This window comes from Schistocerca nitens, chromosome 2 (assembly GCF_023898315.1).
Source record: "Schistocerca nitens isolate TAMUIC-IGC-003100 chromosome 2, iqSchNite1.1, whole genome shotgun sequence".
NCBI lineage: Eukaryota > Metazoa > Arthropoda > Insecta > Orthoptera > Acrididae > Schistocerca > Schistocerca nitens.
This window is the reverse complement of record NC_064615.1, coordinates 650700532-650715500: the sequence shown is the minus strand read 5'-3', so window position 1 is coordinate 650715500 and position 14969 is coordinate 650700532. Positions and strand designations below refer to the sequence as shown.

The window sequence follows — 14969 nt, the reverse complement described above, 5'->3', positions numbered from 1 at the left end:
TTCTGGGAATCTCTCATACCCATGCACCATAGCGGATTACTCTTGGCGCAATTCTGTTAATATTTGTTATCTTTTATTGCATCTTGAATGTATTGTGTGCTTTAGATTTGTGTCAATGTATTTGTTTATCAAATAATAATTCTCAAGATTGATTTTCACTCCATTTCTCTGAGTGTTTAATTTTTATCTGTGTAGTAATTTTTTTTAAATTTTTATTTAATTTTTTTTTTTAAATCACAGATTGGAAACTCCCTTTACTGTTGATTATGTTGTTACAATATGTAATTACAACCTGTACTTTGTATGAATTCTGGCATGATCCTAGGTGATATTTATTTTCTTTCGCCACTTCTCGTCTATTTTATCCACCACTGCCTTAATGCAGCAGAGTTCAGACTGGTGAAAAAATATATATAAAAAACTTATTGTTTACAGCAATCACGCTAGACTCAAAACTAACACGGGCCAAATTAATGCTGTGTGTGAGTATGTGAACCGAAGGGAGGAACAAAAGGAACAAGAAAAGTGCCCTTGAAATGTTGTTTAATTTGAATAAACAGTACAATGGAGGTGGACAACAATGTACTATTAATTTTTTCTGCCTGGCACTTAACACCTCTACTCTGATACTACTGTTCCTACTTTGGAGGAAATTTTGTTTGGATTGATTACTTCTGATATTGCCTCGAGATGAAAGCCAGTAATTCTGGATCTGACAGGAGATTTAATTTCCTACATTATTGTAAATAATTACGCACTCTGAAAAGTACTTCCAAACATGGATATAATTTCATGTGCGAATTCTCTGGTGTTTGCAAACCTGGCAGGTTTTGCAAAATCAAGGCATATCCACTTCACCTAATTTTGTAATTTTGCTTTTCAATCTGAATCACACTGCATCTCAGTTACCTCCATTTGCTTTTGATTAGCCACCGATCAAATATCTAAAAAGGAGGAAGAAGAGGAGAGGAAGAAGAAGAAGAAGAAGAAGAAGGAAAAACAGAAAAAATCTTGTATTCCAAAATTTTGAAATCTTCATAAATTGCTTCATATTAAGTTTTTCTGCAGGTTTCTGATATACAATTTAGCTTGATCTGGCCTTGTTCACATTGGATGTCAGAAACTGCTTTAAATTGTCATTCTTTAACTGCTTTTCACGTTTTCCTCTGCAGCTGAATGCTCAGCATGCTCTGACTGCTGTGTTGAAGGACCCAGTTTCAGTTCCTGGTACTGCCAGGAATTTTTCCTTGATGGGGTCCTTTCACCCATGTAATACCAATTGATGAGCTACTTCAATGAGAAGTAGCAGCCTCCAAGGTTTGGAAATCCACCAACAGCTGTGAGAGTTGTGTGCTGACCCCATGCCCTGCTGTACCGCAGTTGCATGAGACTAAGTGGCAGAATATGACATAGCAGCCAATCAGCATTGCATGGTCCTCTGGACCTGAGAGCAGAGTTACTTACTTACTTACTTAACTGCTTTCCCAAAAACTGGTTTACCCTAGAACGTTTTAACTTTGTATCACATGTTTATAATGACTCAATTGTTTCTATGCAGTTTAAATTTAAATTGTGCAAGTGTTGTCTTACATTAACAATGATAAAATTTTGTAAACACCCTCCAGGGGCTCATAGTTCTTTTGTGAGAATGTGACTGATTAATGCAGGATCCGAAGCCCTTGCGATTCTGCTTCATTTGCTGGGCTGCAATCCTATTCTCTGACTCCATCTTGTCTCTGACTTGGTCTGTAGGATGACTTTCATGTTGTTGTTGTTATTGTCATAGTCATCATCATCATCATCATCGTCATCACACCCCCCCCCCCCCCCCACTTCCCCAAAAACAAAAGAAGAAGAAGAAGAAAAAAGTTAGAGTAGCGCGAGAATGTCACCCATTGTGGTACACATTCCACCACTTTGCAGTTCTATCTTAAGCCCCTTTTGTGCGAGTGATTGAATTAGATCTGCGAAACTTCTCATTGTAGCCAGTCCATTGAGTTCTTTGTAGGGGGTCCTCAGGTACCTGCACAGTCATAGCCCCCTAATAACTTAACGAACTCACTTTTGTTACCAGAGCTGCATTCTCCCCAAGCATGGCCAGGAATATGTACCCATCGAGTTTCAAGGCAGCCATTGTTGTGACAGGGTGGTGCCTATGGGGACAGCCTCTAGTCAGAGTGGAAGACACAATGGCAGGTTTGGTTCACTGTGGAAAAATGTGACCCACAGGCTTTCCCTCCCTGGCCACATCTTGACAGAAAGTAGATTTGATGGAAATAGTGAGAAATATTCCCCTCACTATTTACTTTTTGCAACCACCTATATAGTCGTGTAGGTTAAGAAGCCAGGTATCACACCCTGAAGCCATTCACCCTGGTGGGCCCCCATTAACGAGTAAAAGCCAGAAAAAATTAAGCCTGTTCCTCTAGAACATTAAATTAACACCAACATTTCAACTGATGCTGTAGCGTAATGGATAGCGTAAAGGGATGGAAAACTAAATGTGGCAGGTTCGAATTCCGTCATATTCTGTAATTTTTTTTTCAGTTATTTTCTTCAGTTGTAATGTAATGTAATTTTCTAAGCCTTTGCCAAGTCATTTTAACCTTCATGTTAACTTGTTTTATTTGCTCCCATTTCTGGCTGTCTTTATATACACGAGTTAGCTACGCAAGGTGGGTGACCTTGAACGAGCTTCGCCTCGCTGCCGCTAGGGCTCGAGGATCGCGCTCTAGTTCTAACAGAGCGTGATCCGCTGCTAAAAACAACTTCCAGTGACGCCATTGCCGTTATCAGGACGGCTATTTCCTGCCGCGCCTCTGTTATCTCTTAATACGTCACTGCTCATGAGGCAGCAGCACGTTAGTCGACTTGAGGCTGCCGCACAGTACAGACAGCCATGCCTTACCGAAGGAGAAGATATACCAGAAGAACGAGACTACCAGTGTATAAAAATGTTGATACATTCAATCTTACACCTAAGAATACTGCACAGCAACAGCTATTAGGAGGGCCTATTGTTTTTGTAGGCTGCAAGATTAATTTTTCATGTACAACTACAGAAGTAGTTTCTGGGAATTCCCGGTTTACTATTGCCATAATTTGAGGTGGTGATGCACCTCTTGGAGGACTTAAGAGTTATAATTTTTCATGTACAACTACAGAAGTAGTTTCTGGGAATTCCCGGTTTACTATTGCCATAATTTGAGGAGGTGATGCACCTCTTGGAGGACTTAAGAGTTATAATGAAAGAGATATTATAAGTTTTCGCACCTTTTCAATTGGTGTTATTCCAAATAAGAATTATGGCACTGCAGTTGTTACGACAGACAAACCGTTTTCATTATATACCAGGAATAGGAGGAAGATTAATGCGAATGAGAGATTACCAATCACAAATCAGTCCCCCCCTCTCTGTCTCTCCCTCTCCTTTTTTTAAATGTCTGACAACGCAGATTCATCAATCAGCAAATGTCATGATGAGAGAATGGAGCAATTTGATGAAGACATGAGAGGAACTTTCACGAATGCCTTACGCTATGCGTTGTCTGTTTACAAAGAGAGATCTCTTCTTTCTGAACAATCCCCCACCTCCACCCACCCACCCCACACTCCATCAACATACATTCCATTAAAATACAAATCAAAAGCAGTTGCCTTCGCTGAATATCATCCTAATTACTCATTGAAAAAAAATTCAACAAATTGGTTTCTCTCATTTATGCAGAAAAGGATACTTGAGGAAATGGAAACAAGATGTCAAACAACAAGTAACTAAATTCAGTACGCTGTGTCTAATTGATACCGAAACCATTGAAACATATAAGGATGCTCAGATATGCCAGGAACAAGTGACAACGCATACACTGCAACAATGGGCAGTTGTTATCGCCTTTCTGTATCTATCAGAAATCTTTTCATTCTTTGCAAGTGGGAAGTGGACAAAAAAATTTAAAATAAAACATGGAATATGTCAGAGAAAATTGACTAAATTCGTTAGTGCAAATGACGTTGCAACACTTAAAGAAACTGTAGCAGCAGCAGAACAATTCAGGAAACTTGTAGTGCTGATTAATGGATGATTACAATCCAAGCCTTGTTATTAATACTGATCAAATGGGTTGCAATTACGAATCAATGTATCATAGTTCACTGAAGTCTCAGGGATCAAAAGCAGTTTTGGTGCAAAACAGAAATTTGGCAAAAGCTATACGTTCGTATACAGCACAGTATGCTTTGAGAGTCACCAATGAATTGCTACCAGACATGTTCTTATGTGTGCAGGAGGTCGGAGATAAATTCAGACCTAGAATTGCCAAAGAAACTGAACGTTTGGAGTCAGAATACAGAAATATGGACGTGACCTGCTCAAAATCAAGAAAATTAACAGAAGAACTGTACAGACAATATTTGCAGTCTGTAATGAAACCTTGCATTAAAGAAAATGATTTTTTGTTACTTGTTGATTCATGGAGTGGTCAGATGAAAAACAAGTTATATGACGAAATATTTGTGAACAGTGCTGGAAAAGCTACATACACTGTGAAAATTATTCCTCCAAAGTTTACGCCACTGTGTCAGCCATATGATGTATGTTTTTATTGGCAAGGTAAAAATATTGTTAAAAACTCCAGAGAGCACCTGAATTATTCAAGATACATGCAAAATGACTAAAAATGAAAATGTAATCAAAATATGTTCAGCCGTTCATCACATTCTGTGTGCACCAGCCTTCCGAAATATGATAAGGTATGTCTGGTATGGATTGAAGTTAGGTAATGGAAAAACAGTATTTCTTAATGTGGATGAAGTGTGCTTCCCTTTGAATTTGGTGAAGAAACTATATGAATGTAAAAAGATTGCTTTTATATTTTGTCCATTGTGTGAGAACAATTTGTGTTTCAAATGTTTGAATGACAATTACCACCCAAAAGACTGTACATTTCACAATGAAAAATAAAAATTTATGACTGTTGCACAATCAGTATTAATACTAATAACTATTTCATTTTTTTAGTTGTTTGATTGGTATTTTTAAATGATTAAGTATTACAACATATAAATAAAAGAGAATTAAAACCATATGGACAAATATTCCAAATGAAAAAAAGAATGACAGGAAGACAATATGAGAGCAAATAAAAAAGTTAATGAAATGGTTAAAATTGAAACTTCCTGGCTGATTAAAACTGTGTGCCGGACCGAGACTCGAACTTGGGACCTTTGCCTTTCGCGGGCAAGTGCTCTACCAACTGAGCTACCCAAGCACGACTCACGCCCCATCCTCACAGCTTTACTTCTGCCAGTAATTCGTCTCCTACCTTCCAAACCTTACAGAAGCTCTTTCAGGAGTGCTAGTCCTGCAAGGTTACAGAAGCTCTCCTGCAAGCTTCTGTAAAGTTTGGAAGGTAGGAGACGAGATACTGGCAGAAGTAAAGCTGTGAGAATGAGGCGTGAGTCGTGCTTGGATAGCTCAGTTGGGGAGAGCACTTGCCCTCGAAAGGCAAAGGTCCCGAGTTCGAGTCTCGGTCCGGCACACAGTTTTAATCTGCTAGGAAGTTTCATATCAGCGCACACTCCGCTGCAGAGTGAAAATCTCATTATGGTTAAAATTACTTGGCAAGGATTAGACAATTTAAAAACATTACCTGAATATTTTTTTATTTTATTTATTTATTTATTTATTTATTTATTTACAGGTACGTGACAGAATTCGAACCTGCCACCAATGTTTTTCTAGTCTTACACTATCCATTGCACAGTGGCAGCAGCCTTAATTATTTTGTTAATTTATTGCTCTAGAGGAACAGGCTGAATTGTTTTGCGGCTTTTACCCTTAAACGATGGTTCACTATGGTGAATGGTTTCGGGTTGTGATAATTGGGTCCGTAATCTACACCACCACATAGGTGGTTGCAAAATGTTGATTGTACTACTGGGGACTTGTCCTTGTTAGTTTGTTCCCAAAGTGATGGAAGAGACCTTTTTGAGGACAAAATCATTGTTCTTCATTGAAGGTATTGAAGAAAAATTTGAGGAAGTAATGTCCAGTATTAAAAAGATGAAGTGAATGCTTTATCCTCATTCAAACAGAGATATTTACTCAGTCACAGTCATGGCTCTCTTGCAAGAAACTCGGTGACATTCCAATCACCATCATCCTCCTCTCCACCCCACTCACTCCCACCATCCTCCACAAGAACCTCAACGTGAACAAGGGTGTTATTTTTCATTGACCCTCATGTTACAGAGAGATGAGAAACTGTGTACAGATTTGGAAAAACTGATGTTTATTTTGTTCACCATAACCAACAGCAGTCAAAGGATAATTGAGTGGTTATTGGAGGCTTTGTTTTACCAATCTGATGCAGAACTGTACTTTTCATCCTCAATGCAGTGTTTTACATGAATTTGTTTTGGGTACAGGAATAAAAATCTGTAAGTAAAGATGAGTGGACCCACTTTCTCTCTTGTTCCCACTACAGCTGTATTGGGAAACTTACTTCTCCACCTACTTATCCAGCATCCCCCAGTGGAGGATCAGCTTCCTCTGGACCTTTTCAGCAGACTAACTCTGCCTACTGGGCCACCATCAGACGCGGGCTATGGGCCCCAGGACAGCTCGTTCATACCCCCTTTCTGATATCACAAACAAAAAAGTCCCCACCTGGAGTTGAAATGCCACAAGGAGAATAAAGATAAACAGCAGAAAGAGAACAAGAAAAAATGAAAGGTGAAGATGGACCAGGTGGTCTCAGCTGTACATAAACCTCCTGCCTCCCCCTCTTTCCAACTCAACAGGTGATATAGGCAGAGGCTGAAATTTGATTAATCTTCTCGCTTTCTTCCCACCATCCCTGGGTACTCCCACAACTTTGGATACCTACTTTCCTTTTATATAGCTGTATGTACAGAGTCCTTCCAGAAACTCCATTCTGTGAAACATATATTCCTACTCTACATAACCGTCATGCCAATTTCAAAAATAGTTTTGATCTTGAAAGGGCATCAGGTGGTGTCTGCATACTGATGCTTGCAGGCACTTTTGGTGGTCAACTTCCACTCAGTACCGCATTAGAGGCTGTGGCTGTTTGCTTACGGACAACTATGGGTTTTACTCTCTGTAATACATATCTCTTTTGAGACAGGGAGCTGACTTATCGCTAGATAGTTGACCTGATCCATCTGCTACCTCCACCCTTCCTCCTGCTAGGTGATTTCAGTGCCCAGAACTCTTGTGAGGCATCAGTAGAACATCTAACAGACTAACAGATTTACACTATGGAACAATTAATCACAGACCTTTACTTACATTTACTAAACAGTGGCACACAAACTTATTTTAGTCTGGCAGATGGAATGTATGCAGCTATTGATCTCCTGATCTGTAACTCTAGCCTTCTCCACTCAATCTAGTGGAGGGTACATAGTGATCTCTATAAGATTTATTATTTTCACTTTGTCACCCAAATGAGTGCCATCGATAGTGGAAACTTAAGAAATACAGTTGATGTTCTTTCAGTAATGTGCTACCATTCAATGCTACTCTACAAGGGAATATTGACAACTTAATATATGGCACTAGTACTGACAATTCCCCATTCTGTGGGAACATAAAAAACCACTCCTATAATGGAAACAGGAAATCTCTCAGGCAATGTAAGACTGCTGGTGGGGACCCCAATGACATACACAGCATCCATTAGTTCAAAATCTTAGTGTCTTTCAAGGCTTCATCCAGGCACACTAGCTTATGAAACACCAGAAGGGAAAAATTTGGGAAAAGTATGTTGCTGAAACAGGAACTCATATATCTTCCTCACAGGTGTGGGCCACAATGCATTTGACAGGTGTGGACCACAATGTATTGTATCTATGATCACCAGCTAGCAACTAGTATTCCCATTATCCTCTTAGATGACAGTATTCATTCTGACCCTACTGTTAATCCAGAACACTTTGTGGCACACTTTGCTCAAGCATGTGCATTCGACAACTACTCCTCAGCCTTTTGGCTGCACACAAGACAGTTAGAGGATAAGAACCCACTCTTCACTATTCAATGTCTGGAAACATATAACACTCCTTTCAGTGAACGGTAACTCCTCAGTGCTCTGGTCGTAAGTCATGACACAAAGCTGAGACCTGATGAAATCCCCAATCAAATGCTACAATAACTGTGGATTACCAACACCACTTATTTTGGTCTTCAGTGGTATCTGATGTGAGGGTTTGTTTCCAACACAGTGGAGAGAAGTCACAATTGTCCAGTTTTTGAAACTCTCATATAAAATGGACAGCTACAGACCGATCAGCCTTACAAATGATGTGTGAAAGTTGCATGAATGAATAGTGAACCAACAGCTATATTGGACTCCTGAGACGAGAGCCCTTTGTCCAACATCCAGTGTGCAGATCCTCAACTGAGCATTTAATTCCAATGGAATGTGTGTAAGAATGTCACAAACATCTCACTGCTGTCTGGTTTGACTTAAGAAAGGTGTGTGACCCATTATGGTGATACTACATCCTTACCACATTGTACATATGAAGTTTTGGAAGCCCTTCTCGATTGTTTTAATTTATTTTATTTTCTGTCTCTCCAGTTGTTTCATGTTGAGGTTGGGATGTCCTGTAGCATCTTCCAGATACTGGAGAATGGAGTCCCACAGGGATTCATGCTGAGTGTGGCCCTTTCCGTGATAGCAATTAATGGGTTTGTAGATGCTTTGGGGCCTATGGTCTCACTGTCCCACTGTCCCTATATGTAGATGTCTTCTGTATTTGCCACAGTTCTTCAGGAATGTTGCTGAATACCAGCTGCAAGATGTCATCAGGAACGCACAGTCCTGGGCTCGCAACTGTGGTTTCCTGTTTTCCACTGCAAAGACATGTAGTATGCACTTCTGCCAGTGTAGAACTGTTCATTCAGATCCGGAACTCTACTTTCATAATGAAATGCTCAGTGTTGTAGAGTTATATAGTTGTTCTGTGACTTTTATTTGATGCTCGATTCACATGACTACCACATATTTACCACCTTAAAAAGAAGGTCCAGTTGAAAGTCAGCACACACCTCTGCCTCACTTACATCTCTTGTGATCTAGAATTCTCTACTCTCTTGCACCTAAACAAAGCACTAGTTCTATCCCAACTAGATTATGGGTGTCTTGCTTATGGATCAGCAATCCCTTCGACTTTACAGCTATTGGACCTGGTTTACCACTGCAGTATCTGGCCGTTCCAGCAGCAGAAATTTGTCTGGAATCTCTTTGCACTGACATCTGTCTTCCTCCTTCTAACCATCTTGGCAGGTTTCTTCACAACACCCCCCTCCCCAAACAACACAGTGTGTACCTCATCCAGAGACATAGCTGAACCTTTTCAACAGAAATGATAGGACTCTCTACTTTTTGGCTTGTTTCTCTCACTTCGTGTTGAATTTCCTACTTCTGCAGCCATCTGTATTGATGGCTCACAGGTTGATGATCACATTGCCTTCACACATTGCAGGGGTCATGAACAACACTCAAAACTGTCTGTATATACTGTTTCTACAGCAAAATTAGTAGCCATTATCCAAATGCTTGATTATATGTGCACTCACTCTTGCAAAAATTTCCTAATCTATGGTGACTCTCTAACAGGCCCACAGGCCACAAGCAATGCTCTCCTTGGAATCCACTAATTTTGCCCATACATGATCTTCTTACTCGACTCTACAGTATTGGGAACTTGACTGGATTCCTCTTGACTCCATTTCAAGTAGGAATGATACTGAGATGGAAATCCTGCAAATGAGGACACTGGGATCTGCCTTGAAGACAACATGTTGTCATCAGTTTCTGGAGACAAGGAACGAGGAATGGCTCACTGTGACAACTACAAACAAGCTATGCCATAAAGGAATCCATGGCCACATGGCACTCTTCCATTCACCCTTCTCAAAGGGAATCTGCTGTCCTGTACATATTGGTCATACCTGGTCGATTTATCGTCACATCCTTGGGCGAGATGATTACCCTGTTGTCATTGTGATACACCTCTTGTCAGTGGCTTGTGCCCTGTTAGGGTGCCCCAGCTTCACTCCTTTGTGGGAAACTCTTAAGCTTGGCAACTCTGCCTCTACTGTTAAACGATGACATCCAAGCGGCGTCTCTGGTTTTATGTTTTATTTCGAGAAACTGGCTGGAAGAGTGTGGAAGTGGAACTCCCAACACAGTACTGGATCTGGAGGTCCTCCAGAACCTTCTGGCCAGCACCCCTCCTCCACTCTGTTGCATTTTACTACATTAACCTTTTTTTTTACTTTTGGTATTATTTTGCCTTTTTAATTATGAATGAAAACACATGTTTCACTTACTTGAGAATTAACCCTGTATTCTATAGTGATTGGGAGACTGCTGGAGTGTGGAAGTTTATCTCCTGCTATGGAACAGACCAGTTGCAGGGAGGGTCTGACAATTTCGGATTGGCATACCTTTCTTACCTCTGATTTTACCTCACTCTTTACTTCAGATGATGCAGCAAACATCACGTTGGTAGTACATTATTTTCTTCTACTGGAAACCTTTAGGTTTTGATTCTTAATGGTAAAAAGGGACTAATGACGCCAATGTTTAGCCCCTAATAAATCTCTCAAAAAATTCATATTATATGGTGTCAAGCAACAGGCTTGTGTCTTGACTAGGAAGGACAAATTTCTTCTTACAGTCCTAGAATTGTTTACAAGCTTTGAGCTTGGTAGCCAGCATACCTTAAATATACTAAGGCGAACAAGAACATTCACTTTCTAATTTACTTAAGAAACCAGGGAAGTATTGCTGAATTAAGTCTTGAGTGTCAGTACAATTAGCTATTTCTCTGACAGGCGTTGACATATTTTCCATGTTTATTATTTTATACATCTTAGCATGTTATACAGTGCATACGATAAATGTTGGCTCCTTCACAAATTTCATGACACAAATGTGACACATATTTTAAGCTTTTGTGAAATCTCCTGCTTGTTCCCTAAAAACTGTCACCACCACAGCTTAATCCACCTGCTGAAATACAGTACTGGCACTGTCTGCCCAGCCTTCATCATGTAGGGGCATAGCAGTGTGTGTGTGTGTGTGTGTGTGTGTGTGTGTGTGTGTGTTGTTCAGTTTTAGTCCATTTTGATGGAACCGAGGTTCAAGTTATTCTCTAACGTTTTCAGCAGCTGTAGAATTTTTTCAAGTGCCTCATTTCCAGTTAGAACTAATAACATTTTAGAAAGGACTGATTGCTACTCACCTCATAGAGAAGGTACTCACCTCATAGAGAAGGCACTGAATAGCAGACAATCACAATGAGAAAGACTGCTAGAATTTTATGTTTTTGTACACAGCCTGTCTTCCAAAGTAGGCAATACACACACACACACACACACACACAAAAGAACAGCTCACACAAACATGGCTACTGTGTCTGAGCTCTGGGTCCCAGCTATGGCTGCATCTGATTTGAGCTGCAATCTGCTGGGGTGGGTCACAGAAATCAGAGGCAGCATAGGGCAGGATGGGGGAACATGCTGTGCTCCCTGTAAAAGTGTGTAGGGACATTTTTGGGACAGGATAGGGCTGCTAGGTGCAGTGTTGGAAAACTGTGCTGGGGGCGGGGGAGTAGTAGGTATGTTGGTGGGATAGAAGGTAAGTGTGTGTGTGTGTGTGTGTGTGTGTGTGTGTGTGTGTGTAATGGGGGCAGGGAAAGGGATAGGGATTGGGATACGGATAGGGAGAGGTAGGCGGGAAATAGGGACTAGCGTAGGATTAGGTCAGGTTGCTTACGCGAATGAAGGATTTCTTGCAGGGAGTGTTCCCACCTGTGCAATTCAGAAAACCTGATGTTGGTAAGAATAATCCAGATAGCGCAGGGAGTGAAGCAGTCGTTAAAGTGAAACACATCATCCTGGGCAGGGCGTTCAGCAACTAGGTGGCCCAGCTGTCTGTTGGCCACAGTTTGGCAGTGGCCATTCATACAGATGGACAGCTTGCTAGTTGTTGTACGCATATAGAAAGCAGCAAAGTGGTTGCAGCTTAGTTTGCAGTTCACATGGCTGTTGTCACAGGTGGCTCTGCTTTTGAAACTATTGTGGAGAATATAATTCAGGTTCCAGTCCTGGGTGCTACTGAGAGGAATGTTACTGTATTGATGGACTGTAGATGTGTGGAAGGTGATAGGTGACTAGAGAGACAAAGAACAGGAGCTCTCTTTCTGGACAAGGTTCGGTGAGTAATTTCAGTCTGTGAGGCCACAGGGAGACACTTGACAGATTTGGAGAGGGACTGCTTATTGCTGTAGATGCAGTGACCATTGGTGGTTAGGCTGTGTGGAAGGAATGGGTGGAAGCTGTCGAAGTGGAGGTATGTTGGTGGTTAGTAGGTTTGATGTGAACATAGGTCCTGATGTAACCATCCTTAAGGTGGATATAAATTATAAGGATTGTGGCTTGTTGGGTTGAAAAGGACGAGGTAGTGTGAATGGGGAAGAATGTGTGGAGTGTCAGGAGGAATGGGGATAGCATGTCCACTCCCTTGGTCCAGATCAGGAAGATGTCATCAGTGAATCAGAAGCTGATGAGGGATTTGGGATTCTGGGTCAATATGAAGGATTCCTCTAGAAGGGCATTGAGTAGAGTGGCATAAGATGGTGCTCTATGTTGTACCATGGAGTTGCTTGTAGATGAAGTAGTTGTAGATGAGGATATAGTTGGTCACAGTGATCAGGAAGGAGGATGTAGGTCTGGAGTCAGGCTTCATGAAAGGTAATGTTCAGTAGCAGCAAGGCTATGGGCAGTGAGGGTATTAGTGTAGCATCGACAGTGACAAGCAGAGAGCCAGGTGATAAAGAAACAGGAAGTATGGAGAGTTGGTTGATGTCATTTATATTGGAAGTTATGTTACGGATAATAGGCTGAAGGTGTTAATAAATGAAAAAGAGACTCTCTCTGAGGGGCCACAGTAACTGGCCACAGAGGGTTGTCTTGAGTAGTTGGGTCCATGAACTTTAGGAAGCATGTAGAATGTAGGAGCACAGGGAGTAATGGGGGTGAGGAGGGAGGTAGACTCAGAGGAGAGGTTCAGGGATGCAACCATGGATTTTGTGAGGTATTGGAGATGCTTCTGGATTTCTGGAAGGGGGTCACTGTGGCACAGTTTGTAGGTGGATGTATCTGACAGCCAACAGAGTCCCTCCACCAGGTAATACCTCCTACCTTCTACTTGCTTCCTAAAGTCCGTAAACCCAACCACCCAGTTCACCCATTGTGGCTGGTTACATTGCCCCCACTTAGAGAATCTCTGCTGTTGTAGATCAACACCTTATGCCTATTACCTGCAACCTACCCTTCTACATAAAAGACTCCAACCATTTCCTCCACTGACTCTCCACACTTCCTGTTCTGTTACCATCTGGCTCCCTACTCATCACTGTACATGCTACCTCCCTCTACAATAACATTCTCATTGCCCATGGCCTTTCTGCTATTGAACACTACCTTTCCCAGCATCTGACTGACTACAATCCTACAAGCTCCTTCCTCATCACTATGAATAACTCTATTCCCATCCACATTTATTTCCACTGTGGTCATTTATGTCCTCATCCACAATTACTTCTCCTTTGAAGGCATCTCCTACAAACAAATCCATGGTAAAGCAATGGGCAAACTACATTGCACCATTCTATGCCAGCCTGTTCAGGGGCCTTCTAGATGAATCCTTCCTAACCACCAAGAATCCACAATCCCTCACCTGGTGTAGATTCATTAATGACATCTTCATGATATGGACCAGGGGTAATGAGACTCTTCCACATTCCTCTTAAGCCTCAACACCTTCTTCACATTTTGCTTCATCTGATCCTCCTTAATCAATTAAGCCACCTTCCCCATTGTTGACATCTGTCTAATTGCTACATCAGTACCTCGGTCCACATTGAACCTATCAACCACCAACAATACCTCCACTTGGACAGCTGCCATCCATTCCATACCAAGAAGCCCCTTCCATACAGCCTAGCCATCTGTGGTTGTCGCATCTGTAGTGACAAGCAATCCCTCTCCAAATATGCCAAGAGTCTCACCAAGGTCTTCATGGACCGCAATTACTGTCCCAACTCTGTCCAGAGATATATCTTGCATGCTTTGTTTCTCTAGTCACCTACCACCTCCCACACATCCACTGTCCAGCCAAAGGAGCACTTGTCTTGTGGCTCAGTACCACTCAGAACTGGTGCAACTGAATTACATTCCCTGCATGGGTTTCGACTACCTCTCATGGTGACCTGAAATGAGGAATTCCTCCTCGCTATTGTCCCTGTCCCTCCCACAGTGATACTCTGTCGCACACCTAACCTACCCAATATCCATGTCCATCTCTGCTTCCAAAGCATTGCCTCATGGCAGAGACCTAGATGCAAAACCTGCCCCATACACCTCCCACTATCAACTGCTCCAGTCCTGCAATCCACAGACTAAGCTGAAAGCACTGTGCTACTTTCTCAGTATGCACGACAACCAACAAGATGTCTGTCCACATGAATGACCAGTGCCAAATGATGGCCAAGAGACAGTAGTGCCACTCAGTTGCTGAATGTGCTGGCCAAGACAGCGTGCTTTACTTAAATGACTGCTTCACATCCTGTGCCTTTTGGACCCTTGCAACCAACACCAGCTTTTCTGGACTGCATAGGTGGGAACTCCACCTACAACAAATCATTTGCTCTCGTAGCCACTGTGGTCTCACTGTTCATTAGTCCCTTTCCTCCATGTATCGGTTCCTTCACTGCTCCCACTCCAGGACTACACATGCTTTCTACCCCACCAGTGCAGTCACCCCGTCACACCACACCTCCCCTCTGTAGCACAGCATCCAGCATCTAGCAGTCCTGCAGTATCCCCACCACATCCCAGTGTACTCCCACAGGCAGTGCATCATCTTCCC

General features: G+C 41.8%; 1 protein-coding gene and 1 non-coding gene across 2 annotated transcripts in view; both read left to right on the top strand.

Moving 5' to 3' along the window:
- LOC126236768 (putative ATP-dependent RNA helicase TDRD12) overlaps window positions 1-14969 on the top strand; it is a 487486-nt gene that overhangs the window by 303374 nt on the left and 169143 nt on the right. The gene's annotated exons all lie outside the window — the stretch shown is intronic.
- Window positions 5462-5537, top strand: Trnas-cga (transfer RNA serine (anticodon CGA)). Its single transcript has one exon. It is a non-coding gene; the product is annotated as a tRNA-Ser (tRNA).